The sequence below is a fragment of the Nelumbo lutea genome, chromosome 5 (genome assembly GCF_056320005.1).
Source record: "Nelumbo lutea isolate HS-2025 chromosome 5, American lotus-T2T, whole genome shotgun sequence".
Lineage (NCBI taxonomy): Eukaryota > Viridiplantae > Streptophyta > Magnoliopsida > Proteales > Nelumbonaceae > Nelumbo > Nelumbo lutea.
The window spans coordinates 40,530,950-40,543,828 of NC_142688.1; the positions used below are offsets into that span (position 1 = coordinate 40,530,950).

Genomic DNA, 12,879 nt, shown 5'->3' on the forward strand with positions numbered 1-12,879 from the left:
GCGCAAACTGCGCACGGCCTACGCGAGCTGCGTGCGGCATGCGGCCTGTGCAACCTGGCCGACTTGGACCAGCCTAGCGCATGATCCGGCCAAAGCGCCCACCGATGAACCTGGCCTAGACACAGACCCACCGACTGACACAGGCGCCAGCTAGACGACCTGGTCTAGACACTGACCCGCCGACTGACACAGGCACCGACCTGACGACCTGGCCTAGACACTTACCCGCTGACTGACGCAGGCACCCCTTTGACAACCCGGCTCAGGCGCCGACATGGCCGCCTGACACAAGCGCCAGCCTGATGACCTCGAGGAGTTCACCACCGTACCTCGGTTCTGACGGGATGCAACGAGTCTTACCGTTTGGAGGCTTTTCACCCACCTAACCCGCGAGGACTCCGGTATATAAAGACCTCACCCCCCAAAGGGAAGGGGATGAAAAAAAGGGAAGTAACTCCTGCTCTCTAGTTCTCTCATATAATCTTCAAAGCTCTTTACAATAAGAGTGCTAACTTAAGTGTCGGAGAGCCCCCACCGGGAAAATACCCCCGGGACCTTTGATTCAGTTCTCGCAGGCCCTTCAGCTCCCTCCACCTACAAAGAGGAGGAAAAGATGGAGTTCTCGCAGGTCTCTCAGCTCCCGCCACCTACAAAGAGAAGGAAAAAATGGAGTCCTCGCAGGTCTCTCAGCTCCCGCCACCTACAAAGAGGAGGAATAGATGAAGTTCTCGCAGGTCCCTCATCTCCCGCAGCCTACAAAGGAAAGAAGACCACCTCATGCCGAGGGCAGTCAGATTGCGCCGTACCAGAGAGCTCCAGCATTCTCTAAGGCATCGGCCGCCTAGTAGGCAGCTCGCCACCAGGCAGTTCGCCATCAGGCAGTTCGCCCCAGGCAGTTCGCCACTAGGCAATTCACCCCCAGGCCGTTCGCCACCAGGGAGTTCACCACTAGGTAGTTCGCCACCAGGCAGTTCACCATCAGGCAGTTCGCCATCAAGCAGTTCGCCACCAGGGGGTTCACCAGGCAGTTCGCCCCCAAGCAATTCGCCACCAAGCAGTTCACCACCAGGCAGTTCGCCCCCAGGCAGTTCGCCACCCGACAATTTGTCACCAAGTAGCTCTCCACCAGGGGGCTCGCCACCGGGCAGTTCGCCACCAAGCAGTTCGTCACCAAGCAGTTCTCCCCCAAGGAGTTCGCCACCAAGCAGCTTGTCACTAAGGCACGCCACCACCGGGTCAAATAACGAGGTACTTAGCCAAAAAATTTTACATCACGTGGCCGAAAACGGTTACATCAATTGGCGTCGTCTGTGGGAACACGCTACAAAAAGCTAAGTTCTCATCCTACAAAAGCTAAGTTCTCATCTTGCCAAAACTAAGTCCTCAATTTTTATAAATTTAAGCTATCGCTTTATAATTTACATTTTTTATGAACTGAGAGACTATGCAGGGAGCTAACGGACTAAGTAGCTCTACCAACCTTACATTCAATTCAGATAATGCCACATCAGTCCTCTCCGCAAGGTCCCCCTACCAAGATGAGCTCTTCGTGGCTTCCGCGGGAGTTGGTGGCCAACTGACTACATAGGCGCCCTTACTGGTCGAGCCTTCCAAGGCTCCCGTGTGAACTGGCAACCTAAAGTTAGTAGTGCTGCCCCCGAAGGTCGAGTCCCTAGTAGCTTCTTGTAGAAGTAGGTGACCGGCATTACAAAGCTGATGCAGGCCAAAACTACGGGCCACATTACTACTTAAGACCCGGTCGCCTCTCCAGCACGGGCAAAAGTCAAAAAAGAGCAGACTACGAGTCACTCCCAAAAGCCTACGGGCCACATTACTGCTTAAGACCCGATCGCCTCTCCGGCACGGGCAAAGTCAAAAAAGAGTAGACTACGAGTCACTCCCAAAAGCCTACGGGTCACATTATTGCTTAAGACCCGGTCGCCTCTCCGGCATTGGCAAAAGTCAAAAAAGAGTAGACTAGAGTCGCTCCCAAAAGCCTACGGCCCACATAACTGCTTAAGACCCGGTCGCCTCTCCGGCATGGGCAAAAGTCAAAAAAGAGTAGACTAGAGTCGCTCCCAAAATCCTACGGGCCACATTACTACTTAAGACCTGGTCGCCTCTCTAGCACGGGCAAAAGTAAAAAAGAGTAGACTACGAGTCACTCCCAAAAGCCTACGGGCCACATTACTACTTAAGACCCGGTCGCCTCTCCGGCACGGGAAAAAGTCAAAAAATAGTAGACTACGAGTCGCTCCCAAAAGCCTACGGGCCACATTACTGCTTAAGACCTGGTCGCCTCTCCGGCACGGGCAAAAGTAAAAAAGAGTAGACTACGAGCCACTCCCAAAAGCCTACGGCCACATTACTGCTTAAGACCCGATCGCCTCTCCGGCAGGGGCAAAAGTAAAAAAAGAGTAGACTACGAGTCGCTCCCAAAAGCTTATAGAACACATTACTGCTTAAGACCCGATCGCCTCTCCGGCACGGGAAAAGTAAAAAAAGAGTAGACTACGAGTCGCTCCCAAAGCCTACAGGCCACACTAGTAATTGGATTAGCACTTACTAGCTCATCGACTTACGGGCCAAAAGAAATTTACTCCCTTCGCTGAGTTACTATCAGCTCAGGAGTGGGGGGCTATTGATGAGGGCAGATTTGGCCCTCCAACGAAATTGTGACACGTGGCACCTCGTGACAACTAGGAAAACACCCAGCCAACAAACTTACGAAGTTGGTGACCGACCCGGGCACCGGTCTGGCCGGCCTGCGCGACCTACGCGACCTGCGTGGCGCGCGCGCGGCCTAGCGCACGGCCTGCACGAGCTGCGTGCGGCGTGCAGCCTGCGCTACCTGGCCGACCTGGACCAGCCTAGCGCATGAACCGGCCAAGTCGCCCACCGACGAACCTGGCCTAGACACTGACCCACCGACTGACACAGGCGCCAGCTTGATGACCTGGTCTAGACATTGACACGCCGACTGACACAGGCGCCAACCTGACGACCTGGCCTAGACACTGACCCGCCAATTGACGCAGGCACCCCTCTGACAACCTGGCTCAGGCACCGACCTGGCCGCCTGACACAAGCGCCAGCCTGATGACCTCGAGGAGTTCACCACCGTACCTCGGTTCTGACGGGATGCAACGAGTCTTACCGTTTGGAGGCTTTTCACCCACCTAACCCGCGAGGACTCCGGTATATAAAGACCTCTACCCCAAAGGGAAGGGGGATGAAAAAAAGGGAAGTAACTCCTACTCTCTAGCTTTCTCATATAATCTTCAAAGCTCTCTACAATAAGAGTGCTAACTTAAGCGTCGGAGATCCCCCACCGGGAAAATACCCCCAGGACCTCTGATTCAGTTCTCGCAGGTCCTTCAGCTCCCGCCGCCTACAAAGAGGAGGAAAAGATGGAGTTCTCGCAGGTCTCTCAGCTCCTGCCACCTACAAAGAGGAGGAAAAGATGGAGTCCTCGTAGGTCTCTCAGCTCCCGCCACCTACAAAGAGGAGGAAAAGATGAAGTTCTCGCAGGTTCCTCATCTCCCGCAGCCTACAAAGGAAAGAATACCACCTCATGCCAAGGGCAGTCAGATTGCGCCATACCAGAGAGCTCCAGCATTCTCTAAGGCATCGACCGCCTAGTAGGCAGCTCGCCACCAGGCAATTCGCCAACAGGCAGTTCGCCATGAGGCAGTTCACCACCAGGCAGTTCACCATCAGGTAGTTCGCCACCAGGCAGTTCAGCATCAGGCAGTTCGCCACCAGGCAGTTTGCCACCAGGCAGTTCGCCACCAGGCAATTCGCTCCCAGGCAGTTCGCCACCAAGGAGTTCACCACCAGGCAGTTCGCCAGCAGGCAATTCGCCCCCAAGCAGTTCGCCACCAGGGAGCACCACCAGGCAGTTCACCACCAAGGAGTTCACCACCAGGCAGTTCGCCACTAGGTAGTTCTCCATCAGGCAGTTCGCCACCAGGGAGTTCGCCAGGCAGTTTGCGACCAGGCAGTTCACCACCAGGGAGTTCACCACCAGGCAGTTCACCACCAGGCAGTTCACCACTAGGCAGTTTGCCACCAGGCAGTTCACAATTAGGCAGTTCGCCACCAGGCAGTTCGTCCCCTGGCAATTCACCACCAGGGAGCACCACCAAGCAGTTCGCCACCCGACAGTTTGTCACCAAGTAGCTCTCCACCAAGGGGCTCACCACCGGGCAGTTCGCCACCAAGCAGTTCGTCACCAAGCAGTTCTCCCCCAGGGAGTTCGCCACCAAGTAGCTCGTCACTAAGGCACGCCACCACCGGATCAAATAACGAGGTACTTAGCCAAAAAATTTTACATCACAAAACATTGGTACGTGGCCGAAAACGGTTACATCAGGACTCACGGAGACGACTTCAAGGGAGGATCTGGTACTGGTTGCATTAAAAACCAAAGTCGAACGTTTGCGATCGTTACATGTAATATTAATATATTGTAGTTCCAATTTTAAACTTTTCCTACCCAAAAACTGATCGTAATGAAACTGGGGATAATTAGTTAATTGTACCGTATGATTTTTAATACTAATTAGTTTTGGATTTGTAAAAAGTTCCGAGTTTTCTGCGCACTGGAGCATGTATAAATTTTGTGCAGGTGCGCCGTTGGCTATGAGGGTTGTTTGCCTTATTTTAGGGGTGTTTTGTATCATTAATTGCTGTTAATCGAAAAAATGGTGCCAGCTTAGAACCAAGTAGTGATTTCTTGCAATGGAGCCTCATTTTCTATTTAGTTGAGTGGTTTATATTACTATCAGGGACCCACACAATGCATAGGATTTATTAAAAGTTAAATAATAGAAAGTATCATTTACTAAACACCACTTATAATTTGCAATGGATGTAATCAATCTTTCATTAGGTGGCAGTGGAAAATGATAGTGTTGTCCCTAATGTTCATTTAAATAAATTTAATTAGAAGAAAATAAAAATAAAAATACCATTTTTGCCCTTTATAAGACATGGGCAACTACTCTATTGATTATATTTAGTTAATTTTATTTTTTGTACAAAAAAATTGTTAAGGGTATTTTTGGAATAAAAAATCATGGGCTTAATGGCAAAAGAAACACTCCTTAATGAAAGATTTATTCATCAAACTGATGAATTTTTAACTTTGGTTAAAAAATTTCCTAATTCGACCAAGTTGGATCAATTTCACTTTGGTCATTTCTAAATTGTTTTATGTTATAAATATATTTTTTAACTTTATTTTTAATAATTACACTATAATTTTTAAAATTAAATTTAAATTTAAAAGTTAAAATCTTTTGAATCAATTGGGCAAACCAAAAAATCGACCCAAACAAATACAACTTAAGTGCGTTGGTTTTCACAAAAGGTTAGTTGGTTTCAGCTGACCAACTCCCCAACTTGACTGGGTTTATTTGGTTGGTCAAATAGCCTACGAACAAACCAAACCAACTCATGAACGCTCATAATTTTGGATAAATTAATATTCTCATCTCTGATAAATAACAATAGTTTAATGTCGAATAATTATTGAAACTTTATAGCAAAAATACACAACTAATGAAAATACATTGACAATAAAAAAATACAATAATTACAAAAGTGCAATAAGTACAAAAAATATATTAACTTATTCAATAAAAAGTAAAATCTTGAATAAATATTAATCAATAAGTTATAACAAAAACACAATAAATACAATAAATTAAATTTAAAAATTTCACTAACAGAAGTTTAATCACCAATAATTATTGAAAGTTTTCTATTAAATAACAAAAAAAAAAAAAATTTCTACATATATTGAAAATACATTTATGACAAAAATAATTTATAATTACTGAAATACAATAAATATTAATTTTATAATATATAATTATATAATAAATAAAAATTAAGAGTTTAAAATTATTATTAATAAATATTAATTTTTTTGAAAGTTATTTTCTCGAATTATTACTTGATATAAGTGAAATTAGTTATATACAATATTATGTAAAAATATTAAATAATGATTAATATTTTGTTATTTAAAATATCCAATTATTTAAAAACTTACATAATATGTAATATATTTAAATTTTAAAGTAATAGTTATTGATGGAAAGTAAGTATCCATGAAATCATAATTTATACTATTATTACATAATTTCATTATTAATTTTGTAATATATTAAATTATTATTATTTTCAATATTATGTTATAATTATTTTTTTGCTTTGAAGAATTTTTTTAAATTTATTACATAATTTCGTTATTTTGACTATTTAAAATCTAGTTATGATAAATATCTAGTTATTTAAATATTTAAATAATCTATAAAATACTTAAATTTTTTTATTTGAATTTTATTTATTTAAAAGTATTACATACTATTAAATTTTTGAAAAAATATTTAAATTGATGATCCAGAAAAAAACATAATTTAAATTGTTAGTACCTAATTTCATGATATACTTCGTAAAATAAAATTATTTATTAGATGACTTCAATATTTTAACTATTTAAAATATAGTTATGAAAAATATTTAGTTACTTACATATTTAAATAATCTATAAAACATTGAAATTTTTTGTTATTTGAATTTTATTTTTTTAAAGCTATTACATATTATTAAATATTTGAAAAGCATTTAAATTGATAATCCGAAAAAACTTAATTTAAATTGTTATTACATAGTTTTCTGATATATTTTTTAAAAATATAAAATTATTTTTGTGTTAATAAATATTTTAATGTTATTATATAATTTTGTTACAATATTTAAATAATTCTTAAATTTTTTAATAAACACTTTCTTTAGATAGATATAGATAAAAGGTAGGAGAGAGGATAAATAAGAATTAGAGATAATTTAGTAGAGAAACTCTCTACTAAATTAGAGATAATTGTGGAGATAAATAGGAACTAGAGATAATTCCTATTTATCTCTAATTCCTAATTACTAAATTAGGATAAATTTTCGGAGAAGAGATTATTTAGGTTATTGGGAAAGTCCATCTAATTGGTTGTTTCAAATTTCACATGGAATAAAAAAACAAAAAATTCAAAAAAAGGAGAAAATTTCATGACCGCTTTGTTTTAATGTCAGCATAGCTCTCTTTACAATAAACCCCCCATCCTAATTTTCTGTTTTTTTTTTGAATTTTTTATTTTTTAATTCCACATAATTAACCATTAAACAAATAAGGAAATCACATATACCTAACTATTTCTAACAACCACAAAGCTTTTCTAATGTTTAGTTAAGTGGCATCACTTTCCCCCACTTCCTCCTAAATTGTCCCTAATTCCTATTTACCTCCTGAATTATCTCTAATTTAATAGAGAGATTCGATCCTAAACTATCTCTAATTCCTATTTACCCTCTCCCCCACTTTTTATCTATATCTATCTAAACAAAGTTTCAATTAAAAAAATTTAGAACTATTTAAATGTTATAACGAAATTATATCTAAATTTAAAATATTTATTCAAAACACAAAAAATTAATATATTTAATAATATTCATATTATTAATAATTCAATGTTTTTACAAAATTCATCATGAAATTATTGTTGTTTATTAGAGATTAGACTATAAATTTAGTTGAAATTAGGAGTGCTCAATGATTGGTTTAGTTGAATTGCAAGCTGTTTCGCTAACCAAATCGATCTGGTCAAGTCCGCAGTTTGTCATCCGAAATCGATTGATCATTACTAAAAACCCACCAACTCGGGTTGTATCAATTTGGGTCTATTTTCGGTTTAATTTGTTTGTTCAAAAGATTTAAACTTAAAAATTAACTTTAAATTTCATAAGTTACAATGATATTATTAAAAAATAAATTACAAAATTAAATCTATGATATAAAATATTTTAGACTAAGAAATATGGGAATTTTCATACTTTCCAGTATTTAGAAATTAAACTTAAAATATAAAATATTAATATATATTTATTAAACCAAAACCAATCTGAAATACTAAAAAACCGACACTCTAATTGAGTTTGGTCAGATTGTTTATTAAAATGTTAAAATATAAAAATAGCTATATACTCTTATATATTTTTATTGTTTAACTTTAGCTTAACAAATACCCTGCATTGCATGGGTCCCCATCCCCATGCCTCGCTCCATTATCCCCACTCTGCATTCTCTTTGACTTTCTCTCTCCCCTTCCCACCACTCCCATTAAGCCATGTCGCCCAACTACCTAAAAAAATTCATATAATCTCTCTCCTAAAGTATCTTATTTAAACCAATAGGAAAGTATCATGTTTCCCCACTCCCTAATCAATTTCTAAAATGCATCCCCCATCTATATCCACTCTCACTCATTTAAAATATTCATATTAATTAATAAATAATTAAATATAGTTAATATTTAATCCCACCCATATCCAATGAGTATTAAATAGGGTTATTACCTAAAGTTAATAAATACGGTTAGTAAGTTACTAAAAATTAAATATCTTATTAGTAGAGTTAGTAACTTACCAAAAATTAATAAATCTTGTTATTAATTAACTCATTAACAACACTTTATAGAAATTGCAAACTCCTTAACTAATTTCTATAAAATTGAGAATTATATTTAACAATATAAATGGGGGAACAAAATATTATAATGTTAGAAAATAAAATTATTAATTAATTTATATTGAAAAATAAAAGCTAAATTAGTGTAATTTTGTTAGTAAACTACCAAATAAAAATATATATTTTATAAAAATATTAAAAAATTTCAATAAATCCCTATAGTTACACAAATGTAATAAAATTTTCAAAAAATCTCATAAAAATACATTTTGTAAAATAAAATTTTTAAAATTAAAAGATATAAAGTATTTGAATGTTTATTTAAAATGCATAAAATAATTATTGAAAATTATTAGAATATTTTGGAATTTTTATGAAAATTTATTACATTTGATATATTTTGGAAACCATTGAAAAATTATGTAATTTTCATTGCAAATTATTGAAAATTATTAAAGATAAATGACTATGGGAAATGGAAAACTATAATTTGAACAAATTATTAAGATAAATTAGTATAATATTAGAAAAAGGAAATTATTGGTTAGTTTATATTAGAAACTATAAGATAAATTGGTATAATTCTGTAAGTAAACCATTTAAAAAGAAAATAAATTATTTAATAAAAATTTAAATAAATTTGAATAAATTTTCGAAACTACACAAGTACAATAAATTTTCCAATTTTTTCATAAAATTACATTTTTGAATATTAAAGACAATTTAGTGTACTTTTAGAAACATACCAAGTGGTTGATACTCAATATATTCTTTTGGTCATTTCTATCATCAAATTGAATATTGGGTTGATGGGGGTAGTGTTTTCAAAACTGGATCAAACCATATGGTTAGACTGGAAAAATTGGGAACCGACACCGTTTCACCTCAAAACTGCTTTTTGTCCAAAAACCATTTATTTGTTTAGCAAACCGCTGACCTGGGCAGTCAAACCGTCAACACAGACAACAATTTTTGGCCTTTTACTTTTTTTTTTTTTTTTTATTTTTTTTATTAGAGCGAGTCATCCATTCGGACTGAACAAGTGGACCGTTCAACCCCAGAACGGTTCCCTATCTGGTTCAATTTTAAAAACCTTGGATAGGGAGTAGGTGCCTTGCCTTGGGCTTGGGTTGGTGTGTGGAATGGCCTAACCGAAGGCCCGGCCCATGGACCAGGCCGACCTAGGGCATGGCACAGGCCCGTGCGGTCTCGAGCCGCGTGTGGGCCATGCCAAACCAACCCCCCAAATTATCCTAGATGAGGGAGGCACAGCCCGAGATGACTCGTGGGCCAACACAACACGACTCACATTTTGTGCGGGCCACATGCGGGTCGTGTTGTGCTAACCCAGCATGACCCAATTTACATCTCTACTTGAACCCGCCCAATATTGGGGAAGGGTATGGAAATTGAAGGATTCTCCATCCCTGATGAGGAGGGTGTCTTGCCCCTGAACTCGCCCGACATTGAGTATGGGGTAGAGTGTCTTGATCTTAACGCATTAAGCTAAGAAACCTAATCCAAGTACAGATTTAAAATCATAAACTCCATTTAAGGGGAAGAAAATCTGTTAAGTACAATTAGTCTATATTAATTAACTCTAATTTCTTGTTGAATTATCTCATTTATCTTGAATTATTATTCAACTACTTGGTTTCTAATGGTTATGCAGGAATTGGCTCAAGTTTAGTTCTATTGTTATCATTCTTTGCTAGCTTCTGGTTATACCAACTCTATAAGAGAATAAGAAGTAAGAAAATAAAAGAGAAGTTCTTTAAACAAAATGGCGGTTTGTTACTAGAACAACAAATATCTTTAGAGGAAGGTAATTTCGATAACACCAAGATATTCCATGCTGAGGAGTTGGAGAAGGCAACAGATCGCTATAACGTGAATCGAATACTTGGTCAAGGTGGCCAAGGTACAGTATATAAAGGTATGTTAACAGATGGAAGAATTGTGGCGATTAAGAAGTCCAAAAAGGTGGAAATGGTGGATGAAGATCAAATCAAACAATTCATCAATGAGCTTGTTAGGTTGTTGTTTGGAAACAGAAGTTCCTCTGCTGGTTTATGAGTTCATCTCTAGTGGAACCCTTTTCAATCACATCCATGATCGAAGTGATGACGACATGCCATTTACATGGGATAATCGACTAAGAATTGCTACTGAATATTTACACTCAGCAGCTTCTATCCCAATATATCATAGAGATGTTAAATCTTCAAACATACTCTTGGATGATAAATATAGAGCCAAAGTGTCAGACTTCGGGACTTCAAGGCCAATTGCAGTTGACAAAACTCATCTAACCACAGCAGTACAAGGGACATTAGGATACTTGGATCCTCAGCACTTCCAATCAAGTCAATTTACAGAGAAGAGTGATGTTTATAGCTTTGGAGTAGTTCTCGTAGAGCTTTTAACGGGAGAGAAGCCAATTTCTTCATTTAGACCAGGAGAGATTAAAAGCTTGGCCACTTATTTTCTTTCTTCCATGGAGGAGAACCGACTCTTTGAAATTCTTGATGCACAAGTGGTAAAGAACGGTGAAATGGCAGAAATTGAGGTGGTTGCTAACCATGCAAAGAGGTGCTTGGATTTGAATGGAAAAAACAGACCCACGATGAAAGAAGTTACAGTTGAAGAAAACCATCAAGAGATGGATTATTGCCTTATAAATCGACCAACATGTCTACAGGATTCTGGTTCAGCTTCAATTGGATACAAAAACTTAGAGAAGAAGGCTAAACCATTGGATGACCGACCGCTATTGCGTAACACTTATTAGTTTATATCAACTTTCTGTTTCTTTCTTAGTTTGCACATGGTGTTTTTAGAAGATTATGGAAAGTTTGTGTATTCAAGAAAACCAGTAGAAACTAGCGTCAACAGTAACTGTTTGTGTATTTTGAACACTTTATGGAAAGTTTCAGAAATTTACCCATAATATAATTAAGAAAGACCAATTGGACCGATGAAAGAGAAACATCTTTGGTTGAAAACATGTGAGATTCTTTCTTATCCTTCTTTTCATAATTTATATTTATATTATTAAAAATTAAAATATGTAAGCCCCACGTCTATCTTGGGAACACTTGGAAAAACTTCGGATCTTGTGCACCGATGAATCTACGTACGTTGTACTTCTTTGTCAAACCATACACAACATATAAAATAGAATCACAATAATGCAAAGTTGGCATTGCGCTAGTAAATATAAACTATAAAAAAGAAGAGAATAATTCTCTGCTCCAATGGGGGGTTTCCCCAATGGAAGCTAATGTGGCAGTTCTGCTCTCAAAACTATAAACTATGAAAACAACGTTGAGGTTGTTTGAAATTTTAAATGTTGAATATCTACAAAATGTCTTTTTTTTCTAATCACACACCTTACAATATAATTACTATATTAATATTGTCAGAAATACATTAAATCAGAAGAGAATTTAATTGTTAGACAATATATGCTCTCAGCTCTAATAGGTTGATGTATAATGACATTTATTAATAAATAAAATCAGTTTACATATTATTTCATATTTGCAATGGTTCTTTAAATTACTCTTTAATTGTACATTTATGAGGTTCATGTAACGATGTAAGCTTCAATATTCTCAGGCATCACCGGATGAATTTGGAAAGTTTATCATGTTAGGGTTAATATTCCTGTATTGCCAAATTCGTGGAATAGTTTGTTTAATTTCTTGAATTGGACCCAAAGTACAATGAGTGGCTGTTTGAGAAACACTACACAATACTAATTATAGTTTAATTATGGACCACGGAGACTGATGGATTAGTCAAGATTGTTGTGCTTGATCTCCAAACATGACAATAATACTACATTAAATATCAAACGGGTCTGCTTTTGATATGCCAATCAATGAGATCCTTATGGGATCAAATACTTGTGATGTTAGAACAGATTGGGATGTTACTTGAGTGGATGATCATCATGATAGGATCAACCATTGTATCAACCAAACATAATATCTAGGTTTACATTCTCCATGAAAATGGAAAGATTTTGGGGTGAAATTTGATAGATGTGTCTTAGGAGCTTTTGAGTCTTGTGATAATATTTAATGGGCCCAAAGGCAGGCCAAAGATGAAGATTTAGAGTTGCAAGGTTTTGTCCTATGAGACTGGTTGAAATAAAACCTACATGTGATAAAGGGTTGAACAGTGGGGATTCAAAGTGAAATTTGGGGGATGAATACTTAATGATAATTGGGACTTAAGAAAGAAGATGGCCCTTAAATCGAGTATGTGAGATGTAACATCAAATTGCTCAAAGGACTCTAATGTTGACAGGTTGACCAATTATAAGTTGCTTAAAAATAGAATCA

General features: G+C 37.5%; 1 pseudogene; it reads left to right on the plus strand.

Moving 5' to 3' along the window:
- Positions 1 to 9,929: 9,929 nt before the first annotated feature.
- Positions 9,930 to 11,318, plus strand: LOC148851915 (wall-associated receptor kinase-like 10 pseudogene; annotated as a pseudogene).
- Positions 11,319 to 12,879: the final 1,561 nt, after the last annotated feature.